The 19,026-nt window shown below is 47.3% G+C and overlaps 1 protein-coding gene across 3 annotated transcripts in view; it reads left to right on the top strand.

The window, feature by feature from the left end:
• The window catches only part of OFD1 (OFD1 centriole and centriolar satellite protein), a 1,295,367-nt gene that overhangs the window by 667,400 nt on the left and 608,941 nt on the right, over positions 1-19,026 (top strand). The window lies entirely within an intron of this gene.

Raw genomic sequence — 19,026 nt, 5'->3', positions numbered from 1 at the left:
ATAAAAGGGTGTCTGCCCAGTGCTGGTGTGTAGGGAATTATTATAAGCATATTCAGCTATCCATAATAAGTCGAACCAGCTTCCTTCAGCTTGGTGTAACATGCAACGCAGATACTGCTTGAGCGTCTGATTTGTCCTCTCAGTTTGACCATCTGTTTGGGGATGGTGACTGGTGGATAGCCGGATGTTGATCTGGGCCATAGAGCAGCATTTTCTCCAGAAGTTTGATACGAATTGAGTACCTCGGTCTGAGACTAAAACTGAAGGAAACCCATGGAGCCGTACGATGCCTTCAAGAAATAACTTTGCGAGAGTGGGAGCATTTGGGAGCCCCTTAAGAGGAATGAAATGTGTCCACGACCACAAGAATAGTGTTAAACCCTTGACTGGGTGGTAAGTCAGTAATAAAATCTAGGGACAACGTGTGCCAGGGTACTGGTGGGATTTCTAATGGTTGTAATAGCTCAGCCGGTTTCTGCTTGGATGACTTGTTTTGAGCACACACTCCACAAGATAAGATTTATTTATTTATTTTATTTTATATATTTGTTACACACCCAGACCCTCGGGTGTCACGGCGTGGTTATAAGACAGCTTAGAAATGAGTAAAATTCAAAACATTACATTACATGAAATAAATTACAGAGTATTCACAATTACAGAGTATTCACAGCAATATACAATGGACTAAATATTCACAACCGTATACGATGGACGGGGTCCTATCTTTGGTTGCTGATATTGGTTGTATAACCATGTTTTTAACTGTTTCTTGAAGACCCTGAATGAGGGTGCTTTTTTGATGTTAATGGGTAGGGAGTTCCAGTGTTTGGGGGTTAAAGTGGTGAAGCTGCTGCCCCCTGCTCTAGTGGTTTTGAATCGGTAGGAGGGGTCCAGGAGGAATTTGTCATTGGATCTAAGTAATCTCATGTCGGTTTTGGGATGCAGAATATTATTGAGGTAGATGGGTCCTTTTTTGGCGAGGCATTTGTGGGTGATGCATAATGTTTTAAAGATAATTCGGGCTTTGATAGGGAGCCAGTGGGCATCTTTCCTGGTCTTGGATATATGGTCTGATTTTTTTTTTTTAAGCCTAGGGCTGCCCGCAGGACTTTATTTTGCAAAAGTTGCATTTTGGCTAGGTTGGTGTTGGAGGTACCCAGTAGTAATACATTACAGTAGTCCAATTTCGATAGGACCAGAGCTCTGGCTAGGGTGAGGCAATTTGCTGGGGTCAGAAATTGTCGGCTGAGCGCAATTAATTTGGAGGTGTAGGCCGTTGAGGATGAAAGTACATTGATCTGTTTAGTCATAGTCAGGCTAGCATCGATCTACACGCCCAGTGTTTTTACTTGCTTCGATACTGGGATATTGGTACCGTCGATATTGATGGTGGAATATTCTGGCTGAAGGGTTGCTATTTTGGCTGGAGATCCTACGATGAGGATTTCTGTCTTCTCATCGTTAAGACATAGCTGTTTAATGCCATCCAATTTTGTATGATGACGTAGATTTTATTGATTGTTAATGTATCCTGGTCATAGTTGCCTGTAAGAGGTATGAGGATCTGGGTGTCATCTGCAAAAGTTGTGTATATGACACCCATATCGTCGAGTGCTGAGAACAGGAGCTTGGTATATGTGTTGTACAGCGTGGGAGAAAGGCAGGAGCCTTGAGGTACTCCTATGGGGACTGGGCTGGGGTTGGCTGCTTCTTTGCCTATGGACACTCTGGAGGTGCGGTCGGTTAAGGATTTCACCCAGGCAGTGGCTGCCCTGGAGAAATTGAACTCCCGGGCAAGTGAGTTACAGAGTTTGTCATGGTCCACCATGTCCAATGCGGCTGAAAGGTCCAACAGCAGGAGAATGCAGAGTTTCCCTGAATCTCTGATGGCATCCATCTGGATTTTGAGGTCCAAGAGAGCTGTTTCAGTGCTGTGTTTGGGCCTGAATCCTGATTGTCTGGAACCGAGGAGCTGGTTAGATTTTAAGTGGGTTTGAATTTGGTTGTAGGCTAGTTTGTCGATGATTTTGAGTAAAAATGAGACAGTGGTTATGGGGCGATAATTGGTTGGAATGGTGGGGTCTAGATTTGTTTTTTTTAGAAGCGGGGTAACCCAGGCTTCTTTAATGCAGGTCGGGACTGTGTTGGAGTTGAAAGAGGCATTGACAAATTTAGTGATGAGGGGGGTCAGGGTGGGTGCACAGGCTTTGACTAGTTTGGCTGGGACAGTGTCTCCTTTGCAGTTGGATGCTTTTAGTTTGGAGATAGTGTCCAATACGAGATCGTGGGTGACTGGTGTGAACTGAAAGGGGGGGTTTGGAGTTTTCATCGGATGAGGTAGACAGAGTAGGGGTGGGGGAATTCTTGGTTGCTAGGAGTAGTTTTTTGGAGTTGATTTTATTTTGCAACATGGTGATTTTGGAGGCAAGAGCATCTTGTATGGTGGTACACCATTCTTTGCTTGTGTTAGTGGGTGTGTCGGTCAAAAGTGGATTTTCAAGTTCTCTAAGGTTAGAGAAGAGCTGTTTGGAGTCTGATGCTGCATTGCTAATGCGAACATTGTAAGCGTTAGCTTTATGGGTGATAGCTGATTTATAGAGGGTGTTGGCGTCTTTGAATGCTTTGGCTGAGTCCGGGAAAGGATGTTTGTTGTGGGCATGCTCAAGGGAGCGTTTTTTCCTTCTAAGGGTGATTGGTTCCTCGTTGAACCAGAAGTTGGATTTTTTATTGATGCGTTTTAGTTTGGATGTGATCGGAGCTATGGTGTCAATCGCTGTGGAGAGGCATTTGTGGTAGTACTCAGCGATAGTGGTTGGGTCATTGCTGTGGATTGAGTGGGTATTTAGCAATTTGTTCAGGGTGGGGTCAAGGTTTTCAGCTGTGAGCTTTTTAGAGTTTCTACTTTCGATGGTATCCATGATTATATTCTTGGGTATGCAAGAGTCGTCACTTGTGATAGTGAATTCTATGCAGTGGTGGTCTGTCCAGCTGAGTGGGGTAATCTGGCCTACAGTGATGTTGGTGTTGAGGGTGAGGATCCAATCAAGGGTTCTGCCCCTGGTATGGGTGGGGACATTGACGTGTTGGCAGAAATTCATGTCATTTAGTGCCAGGAGAAGGGCGGTTGCTTTGGTATCTTGGTTATCATTAAAACCGAGATTCAAATCGCCAATGATGATACATTTCGTTTTGAGTTTAAGGAAGGGCGCCAGTATTAGTGGGATGTCTGTTTTTGGGTGGCTGTTTGTGCTAGGAGATCTATATATGACCACTATATTAATTGTGTTTTTTTCATTCAACGAGAGTTTGGCGAGCAATAGTTCGTACCCTGCGATAATTTCAATGGAGCTTGATCTTAGTTTGATGGTATTTTTTGCAATGATGGCGACACTGCCTCCTGGAGTGGTGGTTCTATCAGATCTGAGAATGGTGTAGTCTGGTGGGTTGGCCAATGCTAGCAGAGGACCTGAGGCTTGGTGTAGCCAGGTTTCTGTGATAACTAACAGATCTAGGTCAAGTTCGGTGATGAGGTCATGAATTTCAATGGCGTGGGGATCCAAGAGAGCGGGCGTTGATTAGTGCATTTATGAGACTAATGGGAGGGTTGGGCTCCTTAGTGGGAGTATTTTTAGTTGGTGGGCAATTTAGTGGAGTCGTTTTGGTTACTGAAGGCTGGGTGTGTTTATTAGTTGCAAGGGCCGTGGGTTTGGGTGAACTGGGTGGCTGGGTCCAGGTAGTGGGGTTGTGGTGTGGAAACCTTGTGCGTACTCTTAGTCGGGATGTTCTCTCATATCCTAGGATAGGGTGTGTTTTACCATTACTTGATGGATTGGGGGGTACATATGGATCGTTAGTGATGGCCAGGGTGGGATAGTGTTCCTTACTGGTTGTGTGGGGGACCTTGGGGCTAGGAGTGGGAATGGAGGAGGATGGGAAGGGAGGTGTGGTAGGAAGGAAGGGGGTAGGACAGGGATGGGATGGTGTCTTGGGCAGGCTAGTTTGGTGAGCCCATTACTAAGGGCGATGAAGTGGTTGCCAGTGCATGTGGTGTCCGCTCGGACAAGGCAGAAGGGGAACAGGAAGCACAAAATCCAATTTATCATAGCTAGGGATGTGGGGGTAGGGTGTACTGAGGCTAGGCTCACTTTGTTTACACCAATTAGGCTGGATACAGTAGTCAAAAGTAAGGTACTAGTAGGCTAACAGTAATCCTAAGAGGGACACATGCTAGGCTAATATCGTTATAGCACATGGGACAACATTAGACTAGAAACGGTAGTCCTGGGTAAGGCACAGACTAGGCTAGATACCATTGATGCACATGGGACAACAATAGGCTAGGAGTTTGGCTATGAGCTTCAGTATTAAAAAACAGTATAAACAAAGATCAAAGTGGCAATTGGGCAAGCGTGGCACATGAGAGCACTGGCTGTAAATACAAATGCTGCAGTGATATGAACATGGTAATCAGCGATATAGTCTCTGATAGTACACGGGAAGTTTAGTGGGGCACAATAAGGGATTAGCTCTAGCAGGGCGTACGGTGCTAGCAGGAAGTCGGCAGATTATGCAGGCACAGAAAAAAAACGTTTGCATATAGTCAAAGATCAGCAGGCACATGTGGCATGGCTGGAGTGGGCCCGTGAGCAGTCAGATGTTGGCGCTGTACGCCAACGAGGAATCATGTCCTCAAAGGGTAGCGTGGACGGCAGGAGTAACCTTCGTTCGGGGATGGCAGGATAAGGTGATCGTAATAGAGCTCACGTGGGTAGTGCTAGGCGCGCTGAGGTGGGCGTGAGGGGTTCAAGTGAAGGAGGGTTGGCTGGGTGGATAGCGGCCAGGGGGGGCTCTCACCTTTAGCAAAGTGGTAGTAGCTGGGCGAGCGGGCACACGAGCACGGCCGAGCTCGGTCAGGCTCAGTCAGGAGGGGAGCCTTTGTCTGGTTGCCTTTGTCGGGGCCGGCTTCGCCTGCCGGTGCACCCCGATTGGTTAAGGAACAGCAGGCAACCAATCACCAAGCAGCAGGCTACTGGGGCTTCACAGTGGAGCAGAAGGAGTGAGGGGAGGCGGCGGCGGCCATCTTTAAAGGCAAAAACCTCGTGATTTTGCAATGCCAAATCTAGATGAAATGGACTGGGATGAATTGGATAATGTCTTTACGCCACGTGGGCCACCAATAATTTCGTTTTACCTTGGCTAGGGTTTTAGCGATTCCGGGGTGGCCCTCGATCAAGGAATCATGATAAACGGACATGACTTGTTCTCGTAGTTCTTGGTTTGGTAAGAATAAACGATTCCTGAAGTAGGGCAACTGATCTTTTATCATGTAATGTTCTCCTTGTGCACTCCACGCTTGTAATTGCTCCGGACTCATCAGGTTTTGGATTTCTTCATGTAATTCTTTCTGAGTTATGGTTGCTGTGATTCCTAGGAACTTGTCACTCGGGATGATTGCTATCGGGTCAGGGGTCTGATACCCTTGCTCTTCCACCCCCATACGGGAAAGGGCATCGGCCTTCCCGTTTTTCACCCCTGGGCGAAATGTAATCACGTAGTCATTCATATGACAAAAAAAAGAGCCCAACGTAGTTGTTGTGAGGATTGGGCCTTTGCTGTTTTTAGGTACTGGAGGTTCCGGTCTGGAGGCTCCGGTGGTCAGTTATTCCGGTGATTGTGTGTCTGGCGCCCAAGAGGTAGTGCCGCCATGCCTTAAAGGCTGACTTAATGGCTAGGGGTTCTTTGTCTGTGATAGTGTAATTGAGTTCAGGGGGTGTGAATTTGCGCGACCAGAAGGCAACAGGGTGTAACTGCCCCTTTTCGGGGTCCTTTTGTGAGGGGACGTCTCCTATCGCCCTGCTTGAGGCGTCTGTTTCCACCATGTATGGGAGATCAGGGCGAGGGTGGCGTAAGATTGGGGCAGATGAGAATCGTGCTTAGAGTTCCTGGAAAGCTTCCTCGACTTCTGTTGTCCACTGGAACTTTTTGTTGCTTTTCCTTAGCAATGACGTGATGAGACGCACGATTTGCGAAAATCCTGGGATGAACCGGCGGTAGAAGTTTGCAAAACCCAGCATACTCTGAACCCCCTTGAATGAATTTGGGGATGGCCAGTTCAGGATAGCATCTACCTTGTGTACATCCATTCGGATTCCATTCGGGCTGAGAATAAAGCCCAGGAATTCCACCTCAGAGACGTGGAATGAGCACTTTTCGAGCTTGGCGTAGAGCTGGTGTTGACGGAGTTTCTCCAATACGGATCGGACGTGTTTAACGTGGTCCTGCTTTGATGTGGAATATACTAAAATATTGTCGATGTACACTAGAGCACAGACATCAATCAATTCCCGTAGGACATCGTTCATGAAGTATTGAAATGCTGCAGGCGCGTTGCAAAGGCCAAAGGGCATTACTTGATATTCGTACAAGCCGTATTTGGTGCGAAAAGCGGTTTTCCATTAGTCCCCCTGTTTTAGGCGAACAAGGTGATCTGCCCCCCTCAGGTCTAGTTTTGTGTAGATTTGGGCATCTTTGACTTGATCAAGCAATTCATGGAATCAATGGCAGGGGGTAGTGGTTTTTTACATTAATCTGGTTCAGTGTGCGATAGTCGATGCAAGTTCTCAAGTCCCCCTTCTTTTTCGGTACGTAGAATAGAGGACTGGCTGCTGGAGGCTTCGAGGGACGGATTAACCCATTGGCCAGGTATTGGTCAAGATAGGCCTTCAGGTGCTGGTTTTTTGGTTCTGTGAGTGCGTAAATTCGCCCACAGGGGATTTGTGCGCCGGGTATCAGGTCGATTTGGCAATCGTATGGTCTATGCGGTGGCAGGGTATTAGCCTGTTCTTTCTAAAAGACATCTTGAAAGTCCTGGTATTCACTTGGTAGGGTGCCCATTGCCACAGTCGCAAGCGTGGAGGTTCTGGTGTCTGTTGGTTGTTTCTCTTGGCGATAACATGTGTGGGCGCAAGTCTCGGGAAAGGCCAATTCTTTTGCTCTCCAATCGATTTGAGGATTGTGAGCTACCAACCATGGCATTCCCAAAATCAACTGGAACTGTGGTGCCTTAATGAGGTCAAAAACGATAGATTCTTGATGCCCATCCTGGCACAGAACGGTTAAAGCTGCAGTGCATTGGGATACTGACCAGAGGCTATTTCCGTGCCGTAGACAGTGTTAACAGTGTCGGTGGTTGATTAAGGGCGTAACGGAAGCCCCATCTTTGCCGCAAGATCCTGGTCGATGTCATTCCCAACGGCTCCACTGTCAATGTACGCTCTTACTGCGTGCATCCGAGATGGTGGTTGTTGATTAATCAAGACCACAGATAGTGCAAAATGGGAGGTCTGTAGTTCACTTTCTTCGCTCGACAAGTAGACCACTACACTTGCTGGGCTGGGGAGTTTTCCGATTCCTTGATGGTATCTTCCTTGTCCGTGGCCCCTACCCTCCTCCTCGGTGGCTTCACAGCGCACTCTTTAAGGAAATTATCTGACCTTCCACAGTACAGACATAACTGCTGCTGTCTCCTTTCATCCCTTTCTGCTTTAGTGAAGCGGGATCTGACCCCCCCCCCCCCGATTTGCATTGGTTCTCCTGAACCTTCCGTTGTACGGGCAATATTGTCCTTTGAACGCACATACATAGGGCGAGGGTCCGGTCTGGTTCGATCTGCTCTTCGGTCCTGCAACCTATGATCCAGTTGAACAACAAGGTCAATGAATTCTGAGCAGTCTTTCGGGGGGGTTCACTACTTGTGTGAGAACATCCTTGAGCTCCCCCCGCAACCCCTGATGAAATTACGTGGTTCTCTTCTCCACTGGCCATTCTGCTTCAACTACGAGTCTATTGAACGTGGCTATGTATGTTAACAGGTCTTGATTCCCTTGGCGTAGGGATAGAAGTTCGTTGTCTAATTCCTGCCCATGAGTACGACGGGCGAACAGCTTTTCCATCTCCTGCTGAAAGCCCCTGAAGTCATGCAGCAAAGGATCGTCTTGGGCCACAAAGGGTACAGACCAGTCCGCGGTGCTACCACTCAGGTAGGATAGCACAAAAGCGACCCGTGATTGGTCATTTGGGAAAGGCCCCTGGTCTACAAAGGAAGTGCAGGCGGCACTGGTTCATGAATGTTGCAAACCTCTTGGCATCCCCCGTAAATCGTTCGGGCGGGGCCAAGGGAACTGCCCCAGGAAGCGTTATCTGAACAGGATTGGCTGAAGGTGCTGGCATCGAGGGCACGCTTCCCGGAAATGGTGCATGCCCTGCTTGAGACTGGAGAAGTTGCCTGCTTAAATCATCAGTGCGTTCTTTGGCTATCAGCTCTCTCCTCAGGGTGTTGGTCTCTTGCCTGGCTGCATGTACTTCGGAACATAGCTGCCCCAACATGTGGGATAATTGGTTGGTTTCTGACGTTTCCATGACGCCCAGGTGGATTTTGATGTGAGGCTTTGTGTTCTGTAACGCTCACCTGGTATCCACGGGGACGTCAATCAGCCTGTTCTGACCTCTTACGACCTCGAACCCTTCCCTGGAGTCTACTCGACTGGAGACTGGGCCTTGTTTTCTTGGAAAGTGTGCTCTCCATCCTGTTTTCAGCGCAGGGGCGCGTTGATTGATGTGGGCTCGTTGCTGCCTAGTTACTTCACTGGCAAGAGTCCGACAGGTAAGTATAATGAATCTTTTGCACAGTTCTCTAACTTCGTTCCTTTCCTTCCTTGAATGATGGCCGGCATCCGGGGATGGCGATGTACTGCTGAGATGCGTAGCGCTGAAGGTGAGTGAGAGCGCGATGCGACCCTTTCGTATTTGTATTGAACTGAATTATTTTTCTGTGTCTTTTAGGTGCCGCAGCATTTTCAGCGTGGATGCCGGTTATGAAGAATTAATGCGGTGGGTAAGCGCGGTATGCGGCGCCTCTAGATGTTTCCACGCTAACCTGGAGAGTCTTTTCCCTCTTGCAGATGGATGAGAAGTTCCGGAGACAGAGTTCCCCCAGAGCGGCTGGGATTCAGGTAAGCGTTTGTAGCTCGTACAGTCTTTGAAAATAAGCGAAGATTTGCTGAATGCTTACTAATGCCTTTTTTCTGTTCTTTTCCGTTTTCCTTAGGATGCGGCGTGCCGGGATGGGAATGACACCGCTGAAGATGCCTGCAGAACAGAAGGAGTCATGAATGATGGGCAGATGCGCCGCAAGGTAAGGCTGTTCCTAACGGTGTTCTTGTTCTTGCAGGAGCTGAGCGCAGAAGAAAGATGCAGGCCTACTGGAGACCGATCCGAACACGGTGAGTGTCACGCTGCAGGTGCAGAAAACACAAAACATGTTTCGAATGGATTGTGTCCTCCCACGTATTCCTCATCTTGTGATAATTCGTTATCTCCAGCTTCGCTGCTTCGTAAAAAAAAAAATTCTCGGCAGGGGGCGCTGTGCTCGAGGTCGTGGCGTCGATTGTCCCTCGACGTACTACGTACTCTGTCGACATCACCGATGGTATAAATAGCTCGAGCCGCGCCCGTTGCTACAGTTCCCGTTTTTCCGATCGCTTTGCTATCGAGAACGGAGCGCTTCTATTTTCTGTGAAGAAAATGTCATCTTCGACACCTAGGACTGGGTTCAAGAAGTGTGCAGATTGTGCATCTAAGATGTCGATCACCGATCCCCACCGGATTCGTCTCTGGTGTCTTGGTTCCAGTCACTGAACCGACGACTGCGGGTCCTGCCAATCTATGACCGAAAAAGCTCTTTGTGAGAGGAAAGGTAAACTGTCGGTGGGGAGGGAGTCCTCAAAAAAGGTTTCGTCAAAAAGGCACAAGAAAGCGACTGATTCTAAGGAATCGGATCGCCATAGGCACTCAAAGAGATCTCGACCTAGAAGATATAGATCTCCCTCATCATCATCTTCTTCTTCAGAGTTGACTGAAGAAATTTGTTGTCCGACTAAATCGGATTCTCCCAGTAAGTGGGAAGAATTCCGCAAAAAGATGATGGAGGTTTTCGAGAATGCGGCCCGACCCCCTCGAAAGACCCTCGAAAAAGCCATACCCCTAAAGTCGCTCCATTGGACGACAAAGGGAAGTCCAAGACTACCATGGCAAAGACCGGTAGCGTCGAGGAATCCAAAAAACCTTGAGTCGACATAAAACCGTCGAAGACTCTTCGAGAATCGAGCACTTCTCCAGTGCCATACAAGAAACACAAGTCGTCGAAGACTTCGACAACTTCGTCGACGCCCTCGACGTCAATAATTTCGACTCCAAAGCCAAAAACTTCCTCAACGCCATTATCGAAGTCATCTTCGAAGACCCCTTCGACAACTTCGAAGGATTTGCCAATTCCTTTGAAGCAGATGGAAGAGGAAGAAAGGAGATTCACTCCTTTGCCCAGGTCAGACTTTTTCAAATCTATGTCAGCAATCTATGAAGAGTCTGCTTCAGAAGAAGACGAGGTTACTTCTTTGGGAGTTACTTATGGTACAAGACAAGTTCCTGAGGAACGTATTGACCAGGAATCTAGAATAAGAGACCTGAGTGATACTCTACATTCTGCCAGTGGAGTTGATACATCCCCAGAATTAGAGTTCGCCAAACCTAATCCTGCAGAGCATGCAGATGCTGGTTACAGGGGTCTTTATGACCAGGGTAGTTGAATATATGGTTTGGGGTAATACTTCACCCATTTTTTAACAAGATGACATGACGGATATAATCGTCAAGGGACCTCAGAAAGATCCTGTTCTCCTGTTCCACAGAGCCCTTGACTGTGGAGAAAAACTGGGAGAAGCCAGAAACTATTGCTGCTGCAGATAGCACTTTTCCAAGAAAATATAGACCGGCTGGAACGGATCCTGAATAATTGAATAAACATCCGACTCCAGAGAGTTTAGTCATTCAGGCAGAATCTACTTCAAAACAAACTGCTTATCCAACTATCCCTCCAGATAGAGAGGATAAAAAAATTGATGCCTGGGCACGTAAAGTTTTCACGTCAGGCAGTATGGCACTTAAGTCGGCAAATGTCACCTGTACCCTAGACAGGTTTACCCATACCCTGTGGGACTGTATTTCGGCGGCGGCTGATCATATTCCGGAAGGCGAGGAAAGGGAAGGCTTCCTGAATATAGTCCAAGACAGGAAGGAGGCAATGGGGGAATGTCTCCAGTCTGGACTGGATACTGCTGATAATATCAGCAGATCCATGGCTGCAAGCGTTGTGCTACGCAGATTTGCGTGGTTGAGGAAGTCTGGGTTTGCACCAGACGTGCAAGCCAGACTTCTCAACATGCCCTTTGATGGCTCGAGGCTCTTTGGCAGAAAGGCCGATGAAAGCCTAGAAAAACTTCAGATCTCGAATCACTTAGCGCCAGCCTCTAAAACCCTGTTCCGGCTCATCTTCTTGGAGGTGTCGTTCTTTTCGATACTACTCCTCTTTTGGTAGAGGAAGAGGACAGGCTTCTCAAAGGGGCAAAAGAAACTTCCCTCGTGGAGCACGAGGAAGAGGTGCAAAATCAGCCTCAGGAGCGGCATCTGTACCCTCTGCCACTCCTGCAGCCGCCTCCAAATCCCTCTGAGACCTTTTTACACAAAACACCAGTGGGAGGCAGGATCTCTCAACATCTGAAGGAATGGCGGGGCATTACCTCAGATGCTTGGGCACTGGAAACAGTAGCCCAAGGTTACTGTCTCCCCTTTCTAAAAAGGCCTCGGAATCATCCACCGGGAGCCAACTCCGCCAACATTCCGGATCCGTTCCTGTTGCAGGAAATTTTAACCCTGCTAGAGAAAGGTGCCATAGAACTGGTACCTGTAGCGGAGAGGAACAGGGGTTGGTACTCCCCATATTTTCTCATCCCTAAAAAGGACGGAGGACTGCGACCCATCTTGGACTTGAGAAACTTGAACAAGTTCCTCAGGAAAGACAAGTTCAAGATGGTGACTCTTTCTCAGATCCTTCAGGCTCTCCAACTCCAAGACTGGTTGGTATCGTTGGACCTTCAGGATGCTTACTTTCATCTGCCAATCCATCCAAGGCACAGAAAGTACCTGAGGTTCACGATTGGCAATTCTCATTATCAGTTTCGAGTTCTGCCATTTGGGTTGACCTCCGCCCCAAGGGTTTTCACCAAACTGTTGGCGGTTGTGGCAGCAAGTCTCAGGAGAGGAGGTATTCACATATATCCCTACCTGGACGACTGGTTGATCAGAGCAAGTTCTCCAGAACAAGCTCAGGAACATCTTTCGATCACCTGCCACTTCCTCCACAAATTGGGCTTCTCCCTCAATTTCAAGAACTCCCACATGATACCATCCCAGAAGCTCCAGTTTATCGGAGCAGTCTTGGACACTTCATCGGGAAAAGCCTTGCCACCCGAAGTGAGAGCTCTCCACATCCAGCAGATGGTAACGAAGTTTCAGAATGCCCAACGTCTACCGGCCTTCGATTTTCTCAGGTTGCTCGGCCTCATGGCATCCTGCATTTTCCTAGTACCAGAGGCCAGATTGAGAATGAGATCCCTTCAATGTGCACTCAGAACTCAGTGGTCCCAGTTCTCAGGGAATATGTCGGATCTTCTGCAAGTCCCAAGCACAGTTGCTCAGGATCTTCTATGGTGGGCTTGCAACAACAACATTCTCAAGGGAGAGTCTTTTTGGCAACCGTGGCCGAAGCTAAAGGTAGTGACGGACGCCTCACTCACGGGGTGGGGAGCACACACCAACGATCTGACAATCAGCGGTCGTTGGTCTCCATCGGAGTCCAAACTACACATCAACCGGTTGGAGCTGAGGGCAATCAGACTAGCTCTGAAGGCCTTTCTGCCCTCTGTACAGGGAAAGAATGTCCTGATAATGACGGACAACACGGTGGCCATGTTCTACCTCAACAAAAGAGGCGGAGTAGGGTCACTGCCACATTGCAGAGAGGCAATGCAGCTCGGGTTCTGGGCAATACGAGAAGGAATCTCTCTATCGGCAATTCACCTAGCCGGAGAGAAGAACACGGCGGCAGACGCTCTGAGCAGGCAGAGCACGTTCTCTCACGAGTGGGAGCTGGCTCAGGAAGTCCTTCTGGAGATCTTCGCCCTTTGGGGAACCCCTCAAGTAGATCTGTTTGCCACCGCGATCAACCGGAAGTGCGATCAGTACTGCTCAAGGGAATTTCCTCAAAGAGGAGCTCTGGGAGACGCAGTCGTAGTGGAGTGGAAGTTTCCACTGCTGTACGCGCTTCCTCCAGTCCCTGTGATTCCTCAAGTAATCAGGAGGTTGAGAAAGTTCAGGAAAACCATGACCCTAATTGCCCCGGATTGGGCCAGGAGGACGTGGTACCCGGACCTTCTGGACATGTCCATCTGCCCTCCAATACGTCTTCCGCAAAGAGAGGATCTTCTCTCGCAAGAGGAAGGTCGGGTTCTCCATCCAAAGGTCAAGACACTCCACCTCCACGCATGGTTTCTTGAGATACAAGGATTGGGATCTTCCGGATGACGTAATGGAAATCTTGCTTTCGGCCAGAAGACCAGCAACAAAATCTTTGTACCGATGTCGCTGGAACAGGTTTAGTAATTGGTGCAAAGACAAGGATGCGGACCCTTTTCAGTGTGGCACCCCAATGGTGCTTTCTTTTCTACTACATCTAGCTAATCTGGGGCTCCAGATAGGAATAATCAAAGGATACCTTGCTGCGCTGTCCATTTTCAAGCGCTCCTCGGAAGAGGTTTCATATTTCAAAATACCGTTAATAATTCAATTCTTAAAGGGTCTTACTAATGTATACCCTCCAGTACCTTTTCATGTACCAACTTGGGACTTAAATTTAGTATTAAGATTCTTGACTTGCATACCTTTTGAGCCTCTGCACTCATGTCCATTGAGGCTTTTGACTCTAAAAACTGTCCTTCTTGTAGCCTTATCAGTCCGGAGGGTTAGCGAACTTCAGGCTCTCTCATGCAAACCACCATATACTATTTTTTATAAAGATAAGGTAGTCCTTAAAGTTAAACCTTCGTTCTTGCCAAAAGTAGTCTTGGACTTCCATTTGTCACAAAAAATAGTACTACCAACCTTTTATCCTCCTCTTCATCTGGGCAAAGAAGAGGAGAGATTACACAGATTAGATCCCAAGAGGGCTCTTAGTTTTTACATCTCAAGGATGGCTAAATTGAGACAAGATGACCAACTATTTGTGGGTTATACTGGTCATAAATAAGGCTTATCTGTAACAAAACAGACCATTTCCCGCTGGATCATATTAGCCATAGATGAATGCTACAGATTAGCGGGAAAAGAACCACCAGATGGGCTTCGTGCCCATTCTACAAGGGGAATGGCTACTTCTGCGGCTCTAAAGAGGGGAGTCCCAGCAGCAGATATTTGTGCAGCTGCAACCTGGAAAACAGTGCATACTTGTGTTAAACATTATTGTTTGGATACTGCCTCCTCTAACGAGGGTTTATTTGCCAAGGCAGTTCTGCATTCTGTCCACGAAAACTGAAATTAGTACTCCCGCCTCCAAAAATTGATACTGCTATGGGAGCCTATCACAAGATGAGGAATACGTGAGAGGACACAATCCATTTGAAGAACAAGTTACTTACCAACTGTAACGTTCTTTCGACTGGATGTTCCTCCCACATATTCCTCATCGACCCTCCCATCCTACCCCACAGTACAGTTTACGTTTTCTTACACTTTCCTCTCATGAAAAATGTATTGGTCATGGGGCACGCCTGGGTGTTCCTCCTATATATATTTAATCGAAAAAGCAGAACGGGCGCGGCTCGAGCTATTTATACCATCGGGGATGTCGACAGAGTACAGAGTACGTTGAGGGACAATCGACGCCACGACCTCGAGCACAGCGCCCTCTGCCGAGAAAATTTATTTCCAAAGCAGCGAAGCTGGAGATAACAAATTATCACAAGATGAGGAATACGTGGGAGGAACATCCAGTCGAAAGAACGTTACAGTTGGTAAGTGAATTGTTCTTCTCAGCCTAGGCGTGGCTTAAATAGTCTCTGGGTATCCCAGGTGTCTCTGGACTGAACCACACCCAAAAGACTAGACTGCACATGCAGTTCTGGGAACCAAAATATGTGGGGGCATCCATCTTGTCCCCATCAATGCACTACAAGTCCAATCCCCAATGTTATCCTATGCGAGTGAGTGAGTCTGGTGCCACAAGCGCCAAGTCTGACTCAAAGTGGCTCTTTGGGGGATGGAGAGGCCCTTGAGGGCCATGTAGGTGATCGTGGCCTGGCTCCAGCCTGACACCTTGTAGGGCTGGGGACATGAGGGGCAGGAATCAAGACACTAACAAAGGAAACAAAGAGACTTGGCCTAGAGAAGTGCTTCACTCCCCTTTCTTGGCTTTTGCTGGTTGGTCCGTGACCCGTCTCCACTTGTCTCTCTCGAATTCTGCTCCCTTGGGTTTTTGGCCTAAGCCTGTTCGAACAGCTCAAAACAAAGTTCAAACATCTCTCGGTTTCTCTCCTTGTTTTCGGGCCTTGGCCTGGTCATTCGGTTCAGAACAAAGTTCAAATGTCTCTTCATTACTCTCCTTGTTTTCAGACCTATGCCAGTTTGTACACTCCCTAACAAAGCTCTTTGATTTTCTACACCAAACGGGTACTCCTGGCCTTGGCAAATCCTTGTTTAAAATAAAGTTTGTTCCTAAAGTGTACAATTTTACACTGGAAGTCCTTCAATTCAGGTTTACCCCACTGCGATTTTCACTTTATCTCTTATTTCTGGTGATCCTTCGTGGGTTATTTTATTCAGGTTCATTACCTCTGGGTGTTTCTCTTGCTCTCTGTTCTTGGGTAACCACTCGCAAGTTGTTGGTTTCGGGCTCACCCCCTCTGGGTGCTTCTCTTGCTCTCTGGTATCGTATAGCCCACAAGGCCCTCAGATATTATTTCTGGTTTCTTATTGTCCTTACTGGAGTGCCTGAACTGCGCACCTGATTGTCTTCTGTGTTATCCTTCGTGGCAGGCGACAGAACGTGTAGCATGGGAACTGCACTTCTCTGGTCATCTGTTACCTGGTTTTGTTTCTTCATCTGTGCCCAAAGGTTTGCTGTGGTGGTTCTGGTCTCTCGCCATTACTCAGTACCTGGTGCTTTCAGCTCTCATGCGCTTGCCAGTGTTCCGCGGGCTGGGAATCCTCTCCGCGACCATGTATGGAACGTGGTCCTGCCTCCTGGATGTGCTGGCTCCACGCTGCAGTGTAGGGTTCTGTTGAGCACAGCGTTGCTAGGGTTGGCTCCTGGTTCACTCTGCAGCAGCTCCTCCTTGCCAGGTAAGGGTCTCAGCCTTTTTATGTCTCTCTCCCTGTAGCGAGAGACACAAGCCCATCTGATTCTGAGTTTGTCAGCACGGAAGGGTCAGCAACCAAACCAAGCACATTTAAAAGCTCCTTTGCACTTGCATTGTGACCAGATCCCGTATATTCAATCAACACTGGGAACACTGGTGTTAAGGGGAATGTTGTAGGCCTACCTACTGAGTATTCCTTGTCCCCTAAAGGTGTGGGGGGGTCACCCTCAGTGAGATCCAACTTGCTCTGTCCCGTAGGGGGCGTTTTGCGTAGCAGGCTCATCTCCCTAGTCCCAAAGGGGGTGGCTGCCCCTTTCGGAAAAGGAACAAACTTCCTGAATTTGTCACAGTTGTAAGTAGTGTTATTACCCATGGTATCATTATTATACATTTCAGTGTTGTATGTGTGCATTCGACAGACTTGGATGAATTCTCAGATTAACTCTTCTCATAGATTTCATGGTCCACTCTCAGATTTGGTTGGTCTTTTAGAATTAGACCTGAGCAAGGGAGTGAATTTTCCCACCCTCAACCCCCCAGTTTGTTAGCTAGTTGTGCAATTTAATCTCCCTGGCATCTTTGCATTCTATTAAAATGGATGTTATTTTTTCAGCTATTGCTTGCGAAAGTTTGACTCTTAAACTTTGGCGTTCTTTGACTATCTGGTGGCTTTCTTGGAGCTGGTCTTTCTGAATACCCTATTGTATCCCGGAACCCCTCCCAATGTTTTGGACTATCACGTGTGGCAATTTGTTGAATGCCTTCTCTGCTTTTGGAGAATCATTTAATTTACATTCCCCTATACTGCTGCCCTTCTATTTAAACTTACCTCTAATAGTATTCTCATCCCACACTCTTACATTGCTCTGTCCTTTGACAAATTCGTTTTTTGACTGTTATGTTCTCAATTACATGGGATGTAAGTCTGAGACCTCACATTGTTTGTTTGTGTTGAGTTTTGCCTGAGATTGCAGGCAACAAAAATCAAGTAATCCACACAAGCAATTACGATGTTTTGAGATACTCACCTCCTAGTGTGACTACCTCACTCAGAATCTCACTGTTCTTTTTCCCCTAGCATTCAACAGTATGCAAGGGAATGTAATTGGATCACAATCCTGTAATGCCTCTTTCTCCCCCTTCAACCACTCTTTTCTGCCCACCCACGCAGTGTTTATCTGCTTGTATTCCTGTGTTGATGCTGTCACTGCTTTATAGTAATTTAATGATGTGTTAAAGAAAAATGGCAGTACATGTACCTAATTGCCTAAAGAATTTTCATGGCAAATGTCATTGTAATGATACGATATGGCATTTCTAACGCGCCAGTACACAAGTGTCTCTAGGTGCCACAAGACAAGGGAGAGAAGACATAGGGGAGCACAAGACAAATTATCATACTAGGCCTTGTGTCATTTGGATCGTGCAAGTGCGACAATAGAAGTGCATGGGGAAGGAAGGTGGGGGGAGTACAAGGGAGAGGAAAGGGGGGGGTGCAATCAGGGTAACATGGCTCTGAGTAAGTGCAGCCGGGCTCTCTGGGTAAGTGCAAGGAGGCAAGGGTGCTGTAGGGGTTACAGTTACAGTCCCTAAATGTACGGTGGCCAGGAGGCAGTGCAAAGAAAAACTGGTCATGGAGGAGCCTAGTACCCAGTGAGACTCTGAGGGAACCAAGCAAATCAGTTGGTGCAGCAGACAGGGAAGTTGGCAAGGGAGTGAGAAAGGGAAGGCAGAGGAGACAAGGAGGGTCTTGAGCTGCTTCCGGAACCTCAGGTGGTCCGTCGCAAGTTTGAGAGGGGCAGGGTAAGTGAATTGAAATGGAAACGAGAAGAACATTTTGGATTAAAGAAAGGCTAGGCCTTTATATTCAGCACCAGGTCCAGAGCACCTTAAAGAGAAAACTCCTGTGCTTCTAGTCAGATAGAGAAATTAGACTTGTATCACCAATCCAGTATTTACTCTCACACCTGTGATTTACCACCTTGGCACAACTATTAATTACCTTACTTATACTGCCAAAAGTATGCCCATGTATTGCTAACAGAAGCACATTCAAACAAGCAATAAGAGTGTGAGTCTTAATGTTATTAAGGGTGCACATCTGTGCTGGTTCTATGTGGGGTCACCTTGGAAGGCCATGTTTGACTGTCTCCTAATAGAAGACCATTGTACTAATTTGAAGGAGTGACATCTTTCTTAGTGAAGTTATAGAATCTTCCACTCATGTTGAAGTCCATTTACTAAAAACCTATGCATGTTGTTGATAAAGTGACGTGACAGGTTAAGTGTTGGGATTGCTTGGAGATTGTGTGCTGACCGTTCCTCTGTTCACCTTGCAGTGCTGCTATTAAAGATGTATCGAACTAACCTCACTCTAGATTAGAGTCCCAGTTCAGATTTCTGCGACAGATATAAGTGAATAAAAAGGTAGAGGTGCTGCTAATTCATTTCTTTGACATATAGCTTTGTGGGATATGTCTCAATTTTCTGCAGTAATACAAGAGAAGTGAAAAATATACACTCCAATCCATTCTTTTCCCAGACCACTTTTTATGTCCGTTAGCTGGTTCAGTCTCGGTCTTCATCGCAAATAGTCCATGTATCCTGTGATGTGCCTTTACAGCGAAAGCACAAAATGGTGGTACAGCCGAGAAAGTGCAAAATGCAGCATAAAGTGGAATGTACGTGGTATGACCCATAACAGCTACTTGTCTGTCAG

Source organism: Ambystoma mexicanum, chromosome 7q (assembly GCF_040938575.1).
Source record: "Ambystoma mexicanum isolate Mex_15411 chromosome 7q, UKY_AmexF1_1, whole genome shotgun sequence".
NCBI classification, from domain to species: domain Eukaryota; kingdom Metazoa; phylum Chordata; class Amphibia; order Caudata; family Ambystomatidae; genus Ambystoma; species Ambystoma mexicanum.
Note: the sequence above shows the minus strand (reverse complement) of the source record. Positions and strands in the feature narration are given on the sequence as shown.